We start from the raw sequence: 16,514 nt of genomic DNA on the forward strand, positions 1-16,514 counted from the left end.
CAATCTGCACAACCCTGAGCCAATTAACCTCTTTTCATTTTTCTTTCTTTCTTTTTTTTCTTTTGGGGACAGAGTCTCACTCTGTCGCCCAGGCTGGAGTGCAGTGGCGCAATCTCGGCTCACTGCAATCTTCACCTCCCAGGTTCTAGTGATTTTCCTGCCTCAGCCTCCCAAGTAGCTGGGACTACAGGTGCCCACCACTGCGCCTGGCTAATTTTTGTATTTTTGTAGAGACGGTCTCACCATGTTGGCCAGGCTGGTCTCAAACTCCTGACCTCAGATGATCCGCCCACCTTGGCCTCCCAAAGTGCTGGGATTACAAGCATGAGCCACTGCACCAGGCCCTCTTATTTTTTTTTTTTTTTAATTTTTTTTTTTTTTTTTTTAAGATGGAGTCTCACTCTGTCACCCAGGCTGGAGTGCAGTGGCCCGATCTCAGCTCACTGCAACTTCCACCTCCCGGGTTCAAGCGATTCTCCTGCCTCAGCCTCCCAAGTAGCTGGGACTATAGGCGCCTGCCACCACGCCCAGCTAATTTTTGTATTTTTAGTAGAGACGGGGTTTCACCGTGTTGGCCAGGATGGTCTCGATCTTCTGACCTCGTGATCTGCCCGTCTCGGCCTCCCAAAGTGCTGGGATTACAGGCGTGAGCCACTGTGCCCGGCCCGTCTTCTTTTGAGAAATGTCTGCTTATGTCCCTTGTCAATGTTTTCATGGGGTTGTTTTCCTCATGTTCAACATCACTGTCATCAGAGAAATGCAAATCAATGTGAGATGCCATCTCATATTAGTCAGAATGGCTACTATTAAAAAGTAAAAAAATAAATTCTGGTTAGACTTCAGAGAAAATGAAATGCTTACACACTGTTGGTGAGAATGTAAATTAGTTCAGCCACTGTGAAAAGCAGTTTGGAGATTTTTCAAAGAATTTAAAACAGAAGTGCCATTCAACCAGCAATTCCATTACTGAGTATATATCCAAAAGAAAATTTAAAATTCTACAAAAAGAAACCCCACATGCACTTGTATATTCATTATATTGCTATTCACGAAAGGGAAGGCATGGAATTAACTTGTGTGTGAATCAATAAACTGGATAGAAATATGTGCCACACATACACCATAAGATACTATGCACACGTTAAAAAGAATACAGTCATGTCCTGTGCAGCACTGTGGATACGTCTGGAGGCCATTATCCTAAGGAAATTAACACAGGAACAGAAAACCAAATACCACGTGTTCTTGCCTGTAAGCGGGATCTGAACATGAGGTACTCACGAATATAAAGATGTCAGCAATAGACATTGAGAACTACTGGATGAAGGAAGGAAGGAGGAGGGCAGGGGGTGAGAAACTACAGGTGCTATGCTCACTACCTTGGTGATGGGATCAATTATATCCCAAAATATATGCTCACTTCCTTGGTGATGGGATCAACAATATCCCACATAACTCAGCATCACGCAATATATCCACGTAAAAAACCTGAAAACGTACTCCTTGAATCTAAAAAATTTAAGGTAGAGACAGAGTAAGGGGCAGAATAGAAACCTACACCCTCATCCCCCACAAAAAAACACCAAATTTTCACAATTCACTACATTCAAGAAGCAGCGGTCAAAGGGACCAAAAATTGGGTGAATGATCCCAGTACCTGGCATTAACTTCATGTCACTCAAGGAGACATTGGAGAAGACAAACAAACGACAGTCTAGAAGCACGGATGCCACCTCTTTTTCAACCACCAGTAGTGGCCACATGGTGCACAGACTGTGTGTTTGGGAGAGGGAGAGCAAGGGTCGTGAGGCTTTGCAATAAACTCAGTACTACCCTGTCACAGAGAAAAGCAGAACCAGACTGTACTCAGCTGACATCTGCCAAAAGAGGGAGCACTTGGACTGGCCCTAGCAGGAGGAAAATCTTTCATCTCAGTGTTGGGAGCCTGAGTCTTTACAAGCCTTGCCGTCATGAGTTGACGTCCTATTGGACCTTAAGAGAACTGAAGGGGCAGTCTAGGCCACAAGGACTTCAATTATTAGGCAAGTCACACTCCGAGCTGGGCTCCGAGACAGTGGAATGTGGAGGGTGGGGAGAATGTGGCCTCCTGAGACAGCAGCCAGAGCAGCTAAGGGAGTGCTCACAACACCACGCCCCCACCCAGCAGCAGCCACACAACACAGAGAAACCTGTGAATTTGGGAGAGGGAGAGCACAGTGACTGGGGGACTTAACATTAAACTCAGTGCTGCCATGTCAGTAAAGACCTGGCAGAATTCCTCACCTACTGACTAAAGAACCCCTGAACCCAGAATAAAAACAGTGATACCCAGGCAATACACATGGGCACTGGGCTCTGAGAACTGCCAACTTCAGGTGTGACCCAGCACGTTTCCAGCTGTGGTAGCTACAGTGAAAGACTTCTTCTGTTCGAGAAAAGCAGCGAGGAAGGTAAAGGGAACTCTGTATTGCACCTGATATACCAGCTCAGCCACAGTGGGGTAGAGGACCAAGGAGATTCTTAGAGTCCCTGAGTCCAGGCCTGGGGGCTTGGTCAGCATTTCTGCACTCGCCCTGGGCCAAAGGTCGAGTTCCAGGCATTGCAGAATTTATCACAAGCTAACTAAAGAGTCCTTGGGCTTTCAGGGAGAAATTGATGATGATTTGACAGAACCCCCACCGTGGGCCGGTGGTGTTGGCAGTCATAGGAGAGGCTCCTCTACCTGCAGACAGGGGAAGGAAGAGTAGAAAATACTTTGTCTTATGCCCTAAGTGCCAGGTTAGCTACAGTAAAATAGAAGAGCAGGTAAATTGTGAAGATTCTGTGCTTTAATCTCTGGCTCCCAGATAGCATCTACGGACCCACTCATGGCTGGGGGAACTTGCCGCCCTAAAGGCAGAGACACAGACCTGGCTGGCTTTCCCATCTACTAATCACAGAGTCCTAGGGCTTTGAGTAAACCGATATGGTAGCCAAGTAGTGGTTACAGTGGGCCTTGGGTGAGACCAAGTTCTGTGCCTACGTCAGGTGTGAACCAGCACAGTCTCAGTGCTGGTGGCCACAGAGGTGCTTGTGTTACCCCAGCCCCAGCTCCCATGCCTCAGCACAGAAAGAGAGACTCTGCTGGTTTGAGAGAAAGTAAGGGAAGACAACAAGAGTCTCTACTTGATGAATCAAGAGAGTTTTTCTTGTTTTCTTTTTTTTTTTTTTGAGACGGAGTTTCACTCTTGTTGCGCAGGCTGGAGTACAATGGTGCGATCTTGGCTCACCATAACCTCCATCTCCCAGGTTCAAGCAATTCTCCTGCCTCAGCCTCCCTAATAGCTGGGATTACAGGCATGCACCACCACGCCTGACGAATTTTGTATTTTTGGTAGAGACGGGGTTTCTCCATGTTGGTCTCGAACTCCCAGCCTCAGATGACCCACCCGCCTTGGCCTCCCAAAGTGCTGGGATTACAGGCGTGGGCCACCACACCTGGCCAAGAGAATTTTTCTTGATGCTAATCCGAGGCCACCAAGGCAGTACCTCTTCGTGTTTGCATAAACTACTGTGTTATTGGGCTTCGGACCCAAGTCTCTTTGAATACCTGGAAAGTGTTCCCAAAAATAATGAGCACACACGAGCCCAGACTGTGAAGACTACAATAAAGACTGAACTCTTCAATGCCCAGATATAGATGAACATCTACAAGCATCAAGACCATCCAGGAAAACATGACCTCACCAAACAAGCTGAATAAGGCACCAGGGACCAATCCTGGAAAAACAGAGATATGTGACCTTTCATACAGGAAATCCAAAATAGCTGGTTGAGGTAATTCAAAGAAATGCAATATAACACAGAGAAGGAATTCAAAATTCTATCAGATAAATTTAACAATGAGATTGAAATAAAAAGAATAAAGCTGAAATTCTGAAGTTAAAATGCTATTGTCATAGTGAAGAATGGATCAGAATTACTTAAAAGAATTAATCAAGGAGAAGATAGATTTAGTGAACTTGAAGCCAGACTATTTAAAAATACAAAGTCGGCCAGGCGCGGTGGCTCACGCCTGTAATCCCAGCACTTTGGGAGGCCGAGACGGGCGGATCACGAGGTCAGGAGATCGAGACCATCCTGGCTGATACGGTGAAACCCCATCTCTACTAAAAATACAAAAAACTAGCCAGGCAAGGTGGCGGGCGCCTGTAGTCCCAGCTACTCAGGAGGCTGAGGCAGGAGAATGGCGTGAACCTGGGAGGTGGAGCTTGCAGTGAGCTGAGATCTGGCCACTGCACTCCAGCCCGTGCGACAAAGCAAGACTCTGTCTCAAAAAAAAAAAAAATTTTTAAATAAAATAAAATAAAAAAAAACAAAGTCAGAGGAGACAAAAAATAAAAAATAAAAAATAAAGCATGCCTATGGAATCTAAAAAATAGCCTTAAAATAGCAAATCTAAGAGTTAATTGGCCTTAAAGAGGAGGTAGAAAAAGGGATAAGAGTTGAACATTTATTTAAATAAATAATATTAAACAATTCCTCAACATTTGATATCAACATTCAAGTAAAAGAAAGTTACAGAACATCAAGCAGATTTAACCCAAAGAAGACCATCTCAAGGCACTTAACTGAACTCCCAAAGGTTAAGGATAAAGAAATGATTCTAAAAGCAGCGAGAGAAGAGACACAAATAACATTCGATGGAACTCCAATACATCTGACAGCAGACTTTTCAGGGGAAAATTTACAGGCTGAGAGAGCGGCATGACATACTAAAAAAGCTGAAGGAAAAAAAAAAAATTTAGAATAATGTATCTGGCAAAAACGTCCTTTAAACTTGACGGAGAAATAAGAACTTTTCCCGACAAACAAAAACTGAGGGATTTCATTAACACCAGACCTGTCCTACAAGAAATGCTAAAGGGATTTCTTAACCTAAAAGAAGAGAAGTTAGTGAGCAATAAGAAATCATCTGAAGGTACAGAACTCACTAGCAATAGCACATGGAAAAATACAGAATATTATAACTTGGTAATTATAGGGTGCAAAAATCTCAAATAGAAAGAGTAAACAACAAACCAATAAAAAATAATAACTACAACATATTTCCAAGACATAGACAGTAAAATAGGGAATGAAGAGAAACAACAAAAACTTTAAAAGAATGGCAATAAAGTAGTTTTTATTAGTTGTTTTGCTTGTTTCTTTGTTTATGTAATCAGTGTTAAATTGTCCACAGTCTAAAATAATGTATTAAATTATTTTCAAGCCTCATGGTAATTTGAAATAAAAAAGTATACCACAGATGTACAAAAAGTCAAAAGCAAGAAATTAGATTATAATACAAGAGAAATCACCCTTACTAAAAGGAAGACAGGAAGAAAGGAAAGAAGGAAGAGAGGACAAAAATCAATCAGAAAACCAATAACAAAATGGCAGAAGTATGAGACTTGGACACAGGAAGGGGAACATCACACACCGTGGCCTATTGTGGGGGGGGAGGGTCAAACTCATTCTTTGAGGCTAGTATTACCCTGATATCAAAATCAGACAAAGACACATTAAAAAAGCAAACTACAGGCCCATATCTGAAAATATTAGTGCAAAAATTTGCAAAAACCCTAGCAAACTTAATTAAACAATACATAAATAGGTAATTCATAATGACCAAGTGGGATTTATCCCAGGGATGAAAGGATGGTTCAACATACAAATCAATCAATGTGACAAGTCACATAAACAGAATGAAGGGGCTGGGCACAGTGGCTCATGCCTGTAATCCCAGCACTTTGGGAAGCCGAGGTGGGCATATCACCTGAGGTCAGGAGTTTGAAACCAGTCTGGCCAACATGGCGAAACCCTGTCTCTACTAAAAATACAAAAATTAACCAGGCATGGTGGTGGGTGCCTGTAATCCCAGCTACTTGGGAGGCTGAAGCAGGAGAATCACTTGAACCCGGGAGGCAGAGGTTGCAGTGAGTTGAGATCATGCCATTGCACTCCAGCCTGGGTGACAGAGGGAGACTTTGTCTCAAAAAAAAAAAAAGGATAAAATTCATGTAATCATTTGAATTGTGCTAAAAAAAATTATTTGATAAAATTTAATATCTTTAATAATAAAAGCCCTTTGAAAACTGGGTATGGAATGAACATGCCTCAACATAATAAAAGTCTTATATGACAGACCCACAGCTAGTATCAGACTAAGTGGGGAAGAACTAAAAGCCTTTCCTCTAAAATCTGGAAGATGACGAGAATGTCCACTCTTACCACTGTTACTCACAGTAATTCTGAAAGTCCTGTCTGGAGCAATCAGACAAAAGAAAGCAATAAAAGGCCTCCCAATTGGAAAAGAAGTAAAATTATCTTTTTTTGCCAATATATAATCTTACATTTGAAAAAGCATAAAGACTCCTCTGATAGGGTTTGAATGTGTGTCCCCTCCCAAATTTCATATTTAAATGTAATTCTCAATGTTGGAGGTGAGTCTGGTGAAAGGTGATTTAACTATCGGGGTGGATTACTCACAAATGGCTTAGCACCATCCCATTTGGTACTATCCTCATGATAGTGAGTTCCTATAAGATCTGGTTATTTAAAAGTGTGTAACAACTTGCCCCTCTGTTTTTTGCTCCTGCTTTTTGCCCTGTGATGTGCAAGATTCTGCTTCAACTTCTGCCATGACTGTAAACGTCCAGAGGCCTCCCCAGAAGTGCATGCCAGTGCTATGCCTTCTCTACAGCCTGTAGAATCATGAGCCACTTAAACCTCCTTTCTAAAAAATAAATTACCCAGTCTCAGTTATTTATAGTGATGCAAAAATGATGCAAAAATAGCTTAATACAGAAAATTGGCACCAAGGAGTGGAAAATTTTTATAAGACTACCTGAAAATGTGGCATCAGCTTTGTAATTTGGTAAAGAAGCAGAGGTTGGAAGAGTTTGTAGGACTCAGAAGACGACAGAAAAATGAGGGAAAGTTGAGATTTTCTTAGAGACTGGTTGAATGACTGTGACCAAAATGCTGATAGTGATCTGGACAGAGAAGGCTGAGCTGAGAAGGTCTCAGATGAAAATTAGAAACTTATTAGGACCGAAGCAAAGGTCATGCATTTTGTCTTAGCAAAGTGGTTGGCTGAATTTCTGTCATGCCCTAGGGATATATAAAAGTTTGAATTTGAAATTGATGACTTAGGGTTTCTGTTGGAAAAATGTCTAAGCAGCAAAGCATTTGAGATGTGGCCTGGCTGCTTCTAACAACCTATGCTCACATGTTCTAGCAAAAAAAAAAAAAAAAAAAAAAAAGTTGTAACTTATACTTACAAGGGAAGCATAGTGTAAAAGCTTGAAAACTTTGCAGCCTAGTCATGTGGCTGAAAAATAAAAAGCTTTTATAAAAGAGGAACTCAAGCAGGCTGTGGAGCAACCACTTGTTAGAGATATTTGCATAACCTAAAAAAAGCAAGTGTTGATAGCCAAGACAATGGGAAAGAGGAATTGAAGGCATTTTAGAAATTTAAAAGGCGGCCCCCCATCACAGGCCCTGAGGCCTAAAAGAAGAGAATAGTTTCTGGGATCAGGCCCAGGACCTGCTGTCTTGGGTAACCTTGGAATATAGCTCCCTGCATCCTGGCCACTGCTTCAGCTTCAGGTGTAGGTCAAATTGACCCAGGACAACTCCAGTCACTGCTTCAGAGGGTGCAAGCCATAAGCCTTGGTAGCTTCCATGTGGTGTTAGGCCTGGGAGAGTACAAAATGCAAGAGTTGAGACTTGGGAGCCTCCATCTTTATTTCAAAGGATGTATGAAAAAGCCATGGTGTGCAGGCAGAAGCGTGCTGCAGGGGTGGAGCCCTCATGGAGAACCTCTACTAAAACAATGGAGAAAAGAAATGTGGGGTGACAGTCCCCATGCAGGCTCCCCACTGGGGTATGGCCTAGTAGATCTGTGAGGAGAGAATCACTGTCCTCCAGGGCCCAGAATGGTAGATCTAGATACAGCTTGCACCTTGCACCTGGAAAAGCCAGAGGCACACAATACCAGCCAGAGGCACACAATGCCAGCCCATGAGATCAGCTGTGAGGGCTGAACCCTGCAAAGTCACAAGATTGAACTTCCCAAGGCATTAGTGTGCCCTGGAAATGGGACACAGAGTCAAAAATAATTATTTTGGAGCCTTACAATTCAATAACTGCCCTTCTGGGTTTCAGACTTTCATGGGTCCTGTGGCCCCTTTCTTTTGGCCAATTTCTTCCTTTTAGAATAGGAGTATTTACCCAATGCCTCTGCCCCATTTGTATCTTGGAAGTACCTAACTTGTTTTTTATTTTACAGGCTTATTAGGAGGAAGAAACTAGCTTTGTCTTAGATGAGACTTTTGACTTTTGAGTTAAAGCTGAAATGAGTTAAGACTTTGGGGATTATTGGGAAGTCATGATTGTATTTTGAAATATGAGAAGGATATGAGATTTGGAATGACCAGGGGCAAAGTGATATGGTTTGGGTGTGTGTTCCCACCAAAATCTTACATTGAAATGTAATCCTCATTGTTGGAAGTGGGCCTAGTGGGGAGGTGATTGAATCATAAGGGCAGGATTTCCATGAACAGTTTGGCATCATTTCCTTTGCTGCCATTCTCACAATAGTAAGTTTTCATGAGAGCTGGTTATCAACAAGTGTGTAGCACTTCCCCCCTGCCCTCGCACTTACCATGGGATGTGCAAGCACCAGATTTATTTTCCACCTTGATTGTCAGTTGTCAGAGGCTTCACCAGAAGCAGACGCCAGTGCTATGCTTTCTGTACAGCCTGTAGAACCATGAGCCAGTTAAACCAATTTCCTTTATAAATTAACCAGTCACCAATTATTTTTATAGCAATGTGAGGATGGCCTAATATATCCACCAAAAAACTATCAGAAGTAATAACTTGAATAAATTTACAGAATACAAAATCAACACATATAAATCGGTAGGATTTCTGTATGCCAACAGTCAACAAATTGAAAAAGAATTCAAAAATGTAATACTATTTGCAATAGCCACAGATAAAACAAAATGTGTGGAAATTTACCAAAGAAATAAAAGTTCTCAACAATTAAAACTGTAAAACACTGATAAAAGAAATGAAAGAGGACCCAAAAATTGGAAAGATGTTTTTATGTTCACAGATTGGAAGAATCAGTATTTTTAAAAAATGTCCATACAATCCAAAGCAATCTATACATTTCATGCCATCTCTATCAAAATAACAGGCCAAGGGCAGTGGCTCATGCCTGTAATCCCAACACTTTGGGAGCCCGAGGTCAGTGGATCACGAGGTCAAGAGTTCAAGACCAGCCTGACCAACTTGGTGAAACCCCATCTCTACTAAAAATACAAAAAAATTAGCCAGGCTTGGTGGCAGGTGCCTGTAATCCCAGCTACTCAGGAGGCTGAGGCAGGAGAATGGCGTGAACCCGGGAGGCGGAGCTTGTGGTGAGCCAAGATCGAACCACTGCACTCCAGTCTAGGTGACAGAGTGAGACTCCATCAAAAAAAAAAAAAAAAAAAAAGACATTCCTCACAGAAATAGAAAAAAAAAAATTTAGATGGAACAAAACACCCTAATAGTCAAAGCTATGCTGAGTATATAAAACAAAACTGGAGGAATTCCATTACCTGGTTTTAAATTATACTACTAAGTTATACTAATTAAAACAGCATGACACTAGCATAAAAACAGACATAATGACAAATGGAACAAAATAGAGACCTTAGAAACAAACTCATACAGCTAAACTAAACTTATTTTCAACAAAAGTGCCAAGAACATACAATAAAAAATAAGACAGTTTTTGTAATAAATGGGCTGGGAAAACTGGCAAGCCATAGGCAGAAGAATAAAACTAGAACCCTATTTCTTGCCACATACAAAAATCAAATTAAAATGAATTAAAGACTTAAACCTAACACCTCAAACTATCAAACTTTTATAAGAAAACATTGGGGAAACTCTTTAGGGCATTGGTTTGGGCAAAAATTTCTTAAATAATGCCCCATAAGCACAGATAACCAAAAAAAACATGGACAAACGGGATTACAGCAAGTCAGAAAGCCTTTTTAAAGTGAAGGGAACAATAAACAAAATGAAGAGAATATCCACAGATGTAAATTATCCATCTGAAAAGCAATTAATAGCTACATTGATATGGTTAGGCTTTGTGTCCCCACCCAAATCTCATATTGAATTGTAATCCCCAGGTGTTGAGGGAGAGACCTGTAGAAGGTGATTGGATCATGGGGGTAGTTTCCCCCATGCTGTTCTTCTGATAGTGAGTGAGTTCTCATGAAATCAGATGGTTTTATAAGGGGCTCTTCTCCCTTTGCTTCACACACATGCTGTCTCACCTGCTGTCATGGAAGAGGTGCCTGCTTCCCCATCTGCCATGATTGTAAGTTTCCTGAGGCCTCCCCAGCCATGTGGAACTGTGAGTCAATTAAACCCATTTCCTTTATAAATTACCCAGTCTTGCCAGGTGCGGCAACTCATGCCTGTAATCTCACCACTTTGGGAAGCCAAGGCAGGTGGGTTACAGGGTCAGGAGTTCAAGACCAGCCTGACCAAGATGGCGAAACCCCATCTCTACTAAAAATACAAAAATTAGCCAGGCATGGTGGCAGGTGCCTGTAATCCCAGCTACTCAGGAGGCTGAGGCAGAGAATTGCTTGAACCAGGAAGTGGAGGTGAGCCGAGATTGCCCCACTGCACTTCAGCCTGGGCAACAGATCAAGACTTCATCTCAGTAAATAGATAACCCAGTCTCGGGTAATTTTTATAGCAGTACAGAAACAGACTAATACACTACAATATATTGAGTTCCAAAAATTCTGTAGAAAAAATGTAATAATCCAATTAAAGAGTGGACAAATAATTTAAATAGACATTTATGAAAAGAAGACATACAAATGTCAAACAGGCAAATGAAAAGGTGCTTCACATCACTGATCATCACAGAAATGCAAATCAAACCCCAAATGAGACATCATTTCACCCCAGTTAAGGTGGCTTTTATCCAGAAGTCAGTCAAAAACAAATGCTGGTGAGTATGTGGAGTGAAGGGAACCCTTGTACACTGTTGTTGGGAGCACAGTTAAGGACAGTTTGGATGTTCCTGATTTAACTAAAAATAGAGCCACTATATGGTCCAGGAATCCCACTGTTCAGTATATGCCTAAGAGAGATAAATTCAAAGACATATTGTAAATCAAAGACATATTGGCACTCTCATGCTTGCTACAGCAGGGTTTATAATAGCCAAGATTTGGAAGGAACCTAAATGTCTGTCAACAGATGACTGTTGATAGAGAAAAAGTGGTACATATACCCAATGGAGTACTATTCAGCTATAAGAAAGAATGAGAGTCTGCCATTTGCAATAACATAAATGCAACTGAAAGTCTTTATGTTAAGTGAAATAAGTCAGGCACAGAAAGACAAATGTCACATGTTCTCACTTATTCGTGGATGCTAAAATTCAAAACAATTGGTGTCATAGAGATAGAGAGTATAAGGATGGTTACCAGAGGCTGGAAAGGGCAATGAGGGAACAGAGGGATAGTGGGGATGCTAAATGGGTAAAATAAAATGGTCAGAAAGAATGAATAAGACAGTATTTGATAGCACAACAGAGTGATTATAGTAAAAAATAATTTAACTTACATTTTAAAAACCTAAAAGAGTCTAATTGGATTGTTTATAACACAAGCTATAAATGCTTGAGAGGGTGGATACCCCATTTTTTATTATGTATTACTCACTGCATGCCTGTATCAAAGTATGTCATGTACCCCCATAAATATATACACCAACTATGTACTCACAAAAATAAATTAAAAACTGAAATTAAAATTAAAACCAAAGGGAGGAGAGTATAATGAGGAATGTGTGACCCACGACTTGAACCAGATTTTCAGGTTAACTTTGGAATGTCCTTATCCAAGAGGAGGAGTCCATTTGGTCAATAGGAGCTTAGAAAATAATTTTTAGTTTATTCATGGAAAAAAGGATTTTTAATCCTGAGCCATAACTCTCAGTCAATCAATCCCTGCAGGGAACCCTGTTCTTTACTCTGGAGATAAACACTATTTTTCTTTTCCACTGAATAACACCACATTTCAAAATGGGGGAAAATATCTTGAAACGAAGAGGTACAGCCTCATTAAATTTGATTTGGTTTCAATTGTAATTAATTTAATCACATGTGTTCTAGAGTTTGTCCTCAGTCTTCTCCTACTTTAGGCCCACGATCTGTTGAATTTGCTCAGCTCCCTGCTCAACAGCAGGAAATCAGTTTGAATTATTTAAAAACCTCATTGTGGCTGGGAGCGGTGGCTCATGCCTGTAATCCCAGCAATTTGGGAAGCCAAGGTGGGCAGATTGCTTGTTGTCAGGGGTTTGAGACCAGCCCAGCAAACAGCCTTTCCTAACCACAGATCTCCTAATAGAGGAAAGCACTCATCAATTACAAAAATATGTCCTCAATCTAGGGCAGGTGCAAGGCACTTTGTGAGTATGGAAACTAGAGTCCTCCCCTCCCACATGGGAGGAAAATTCAGTTTCCGGTCAGCTAAGGATTTAGTCTTAGTAAAGACATGGGAGGAAGTTCTCCAGCTGACCAGCTTTCCCCAAACTAAACAGGGTTTAGTAGAGACCAGCCCATCTCTACTAAAGACACAAAAATTAGCTGGGTGTGGTGATTCATGCCTGTAATCGCAGCTACCTGGGAAGCTGAGGCAGGAGAATTACTTGAACCCAGGAGGCGGAGGTTTCAATGAGCCAAGCTGGTGCACTGCACTCCAGCCTGGGCAACAGAGCAAGACTCTGTCTCAAAATAATAATAAATAAATACATAGGTACTCACAAGGCATCTAGAAGGTTAATACTTATGGTCTGAAAATAGCCACATTTTTTTAGCTAGCCACAAATTACAATTGCAGAATATTTGTGGCCATATGAGACATCTTTCACCAAGTCTGAAAAGTGCATAAATGTCCTAAGAGTGCAGCATTTTTTTTGGTAAGGATTAATATTAATGAGCTAGCTTAGGTCGACGGGTTAACGGTCATTGTTAAAACAAATAGCCCCTGACTTTAGTGAGTACATCTGCACCTTCCAAGTTTAATTATAACTCTTTCTCTTTATAGTTACTTACAAGTAGAGACACTAACAAAAGACAGTACATTCCTGCTCTTGTTTTCTGAGGATGTCCAACTCTGTCATGAAGTCATTTCTAATAAACTTGCTTCTTTCATTGTGCAGACTCACCTCAAATTTTTTCCTGCACAAGATCTAAGAATCCTACTTTGTGGTCTGTATCAGGACCCTCTTTTCCAGCAACATCTTTCAGCAACACCATGAAGGGACACCAAGACAAGACCCCCACTCCAAGAAAAACAATCCACACAGAATCAATCAGCTGACACCTGCATGCTCTGTGCCTGACATGACCTAAACGGCCAGCAATTTTCCCCTTCTCCAGTTAAACCTGCCCAACATCCAGGTGAGAACTGGCAACTCTAATGTACTCAGATGCCTTTCTGCAGGAGATTCAAATATTTGCTAATGCTCACTGATACCTTCACTGGTCAGATCGAGGCATTCCCCACCCCATCTGAAAATGTTTACCAGAAGAAATAACTCCTCAGTTTGGGTCATCTAAAAACCTGCAAAGTGACAAGGGCCCATCTTTCACAGCAGGCGTATCCCAACACCTATCCTCAGCTTGAAGAATCCAATACGACCTTCACTCTGCATGGAGACCACGGTCCTCTGAAAGGGGAAAGGGCTAGTCCTACTCTAAAGAAGACTCTAGCTAAATCAGAGGCCTGACTGTCTCTAACACCCATAGCTTACTGCGGGTTTGAACTGCTCCAAAGTCAAACTTATAATGAAGTCCTGTCGAGTTAACATACAGAAGGCTTTTCCTAACCACAGGTCTCCTAATAGAGGAAAGCACTCATCAATTACAAAAATATGTCCTCAATCTAGGGCAGGTGCAAGGCACTCTGTGAGTATGGAAACTAGAGTCCTCCCCTCCCACATGGGAGGAAAATTCAGTTTCGGGTCAGCTAGGGATTTAGTCTTAGTAAAGACGTGGGAGGAAGTTCTCCAGCTGACCAGCTTTCCCCAACGTGGAAAGGACCACAGCAGGGACACCTGAGCTCCCCAACAGACGTTCAACGCCAAGGGATGCACAGGTGGGTACACCTGTGTGCAAGTAAAGCTGTTGCTTATTCTGGGAGCCCGATGCGAGGCTGGGGGAGGTGGGCGCGGGGCTATTTCAGCCTTGGTGGAGGGCGGGCTGGGTCACTGCGCATCTGCTCCTCCTCGCGTCTCTCCTGCCGCCCTGATCCCGCCTTAGCCTTGAGAGAGATCGTGCTCACGCAGGCCGGGCAGTGCGGGAACCAGATCGGCGCCAAGGTTGGCAGCCGGGGCTCTGAGGGCCCAGCTCAGGCCTCCGGGTGGCCAGGGAAGATGTTGGCAGTGGTGGGGACGGGGGCAGGTCCCTGCCGGGGACGCGGTGGGACTGGGCGGCTGGCGAGGCGGCCGGGGTGGGCCCCAGGGACGCGGCGGCCTAAGGATGGGGGTGGGGGTAGGAGAGGAGCTGGGGCGCCCCCGTGGCTCAGCCCTGGCCTGTCCGGCCCCTCCCGTCTCGCAGTTCTGGGAGACGATCTCTGATGAACACGCCATCGACTCCACCGGCACCTATCAAGGGGACATCCATGGGCAGCTGGAGCGCATCGACTTGTACTACAAGGAGGCCTGCGGTGAGAGCCCCGACCTTCCCCACCGCCCTCCTGGGAACGCGGCCCTCCCCTCGCTCATGCCCTCCCGCCCCTCTCGGGTGGCAGGTACGTGCCCCGCGCTGTGCTGGTGGATCTGGAGCCGGGCACCCTGGACTCTGTGCGCTCGGGGCCCTTCGGGCAGATCTTCAGGCCGGACAACTTCATCTTTGGTGAGCTGTGGGCGAGGACTGGGGTGAGGTTCCTCAGCCGCTCAAAATCTAGGAGTGCCCCAAGGTCGTCGCCGTGGGAACTGTAGAGCCAGGGTCCCTGAACACCCTCCTATCATCCCGGTCGCTCCATCTGCCTCCTGAACGGGCTTTGGGAGGAAGGCCCAGGTGTCTCCTCAAGGTGAAGAGCTACTGATGTGAACTCCCTGCAGGGAGCTGAGCTGGGGCTGTGGCTACTGCCTTCCCTGAAAATGGGCAGGAGCCACCTGCAGCAAGGTCTGTCAGCCTGTCTCAGGTTTGACTCCTGACTTAATTTCTAACAGGGGAGGCTGCTGCCCTGTAACTCTGGGGGAGGGAATTTCATTTGCTCCACCTGTAGGGAGAACCGTGTGTTCATCTCACATGACACTTGGCCCTTTTTGCATTATGGTGACCACTGATGACCGTATACCTGGCCATCGAGTGACTGGCTGTACTGTCTTACAGGTCAGAGTGGGGCCGGAAACAACTGGGCCAGGGGGCACTACACAGAAGGCGCGGAGCTGGTGGACTCGGTGCTGGATGTTGTGAGGAAGGAGGCTGAGAGCTGTGACTGCCTGCAGGGTTTCCAGCTGACCCACTCCCTGGGTGGGGGGACAGGGTCTGGGATGGGTTCCCTTCTGCTCAGTAAGATCCGGGAGGAGTACCCAGACAGGATCATAAACACATTCAGCATCCTGCCCTCGCCCAGGGTGTCAGACACGGTGGTGGAGCCCTACAACGCCACCCTCTTGGTCCACCAGCTCATAGAAAATGCGGATGAGACCTTCTGTATAGACAACGAAGCGTTATACGACATCTGTTTCAGGACCCTGAAACTGCCCACGCCCACCTACGGTGACCTGAACCACCTGGTGTCTGCCACCATGAGCGGGGTCACCACGTGCCTGCGCTTCCCAGGCCAGCTGAATGCTGACCTGCGGAAGCTGGCCGTGAACATGGTCCCGTTTCCCCAGCTGCATTTCTTCCTGCCTAGCTTTGCCCCTCTGACCAGCCAGGGCAGCCAGCAGTACCCGGCCCTGTCCGTGGCTGAGCTTACCCAGCAGATGTTTGATGCTAGAATATGATGGCCATGTGCAACCCCCATCATGGCAACTACCTAACAGCGGCTGCCATTTTCAAGGGTCCTATGCCCATGAGGGAGGTGGATGAACAAATGTTCCACCTCAAAAATAAAAATAGCAGGGACTTCACTGACTGGCTCCCCGACAACGTCAAAACAGCTGTGACATCCCACCCTGGGGGCTAGACATGTGAGCCATCTTCATTGGGAACAACACGGCCGTCCAGGAACCCTTCAAGCGTGTCTCAGAGCAGTTTACAGCAATGTACTGGTGCAAGATCTTCCTCCACTGGTACACGGGTGAAGGGATGGATGAGATGGAATTTACCCAGGCCAAGATCAACGTGAACGACCTAGTGTCTGAGTATCAACAGCGTCAGGATGGCGGCGGCGGAGGCGGAGGCGGAGGCGGAGGAGGAGGAGGAGGAGGAGGCGGCCTAG

At 44.3% G+C, this 16,514-nt stretch overlaps 1 pseudogene; it reads left to right on the forward strand.

Annotated features, from left to right (window-relative positions):
- Window positions 1-15,253: 15,253 nt before the first annotated feature.
- Window positions 15,254-16,514, forward strand: LOC139355325 (tubulin beta-8 chain-like; annotated as a pseudogene).

The sequence above is a fragment of the Macaca nemestrina genome, chromosome 11 (genome assembly GCF_043159975.1).
Source record: "Macaca nemestrina isolate mMacNem1 chromosome 11, mMacNem.hap1, whole genome shotgun sequence".
Classification (NCBI taxonomy): Eukaryota; Metazoa; Chordata; class Mammalia; order Primates; family Cercopithecidae; genus Macaca; species Macaca nemestrina.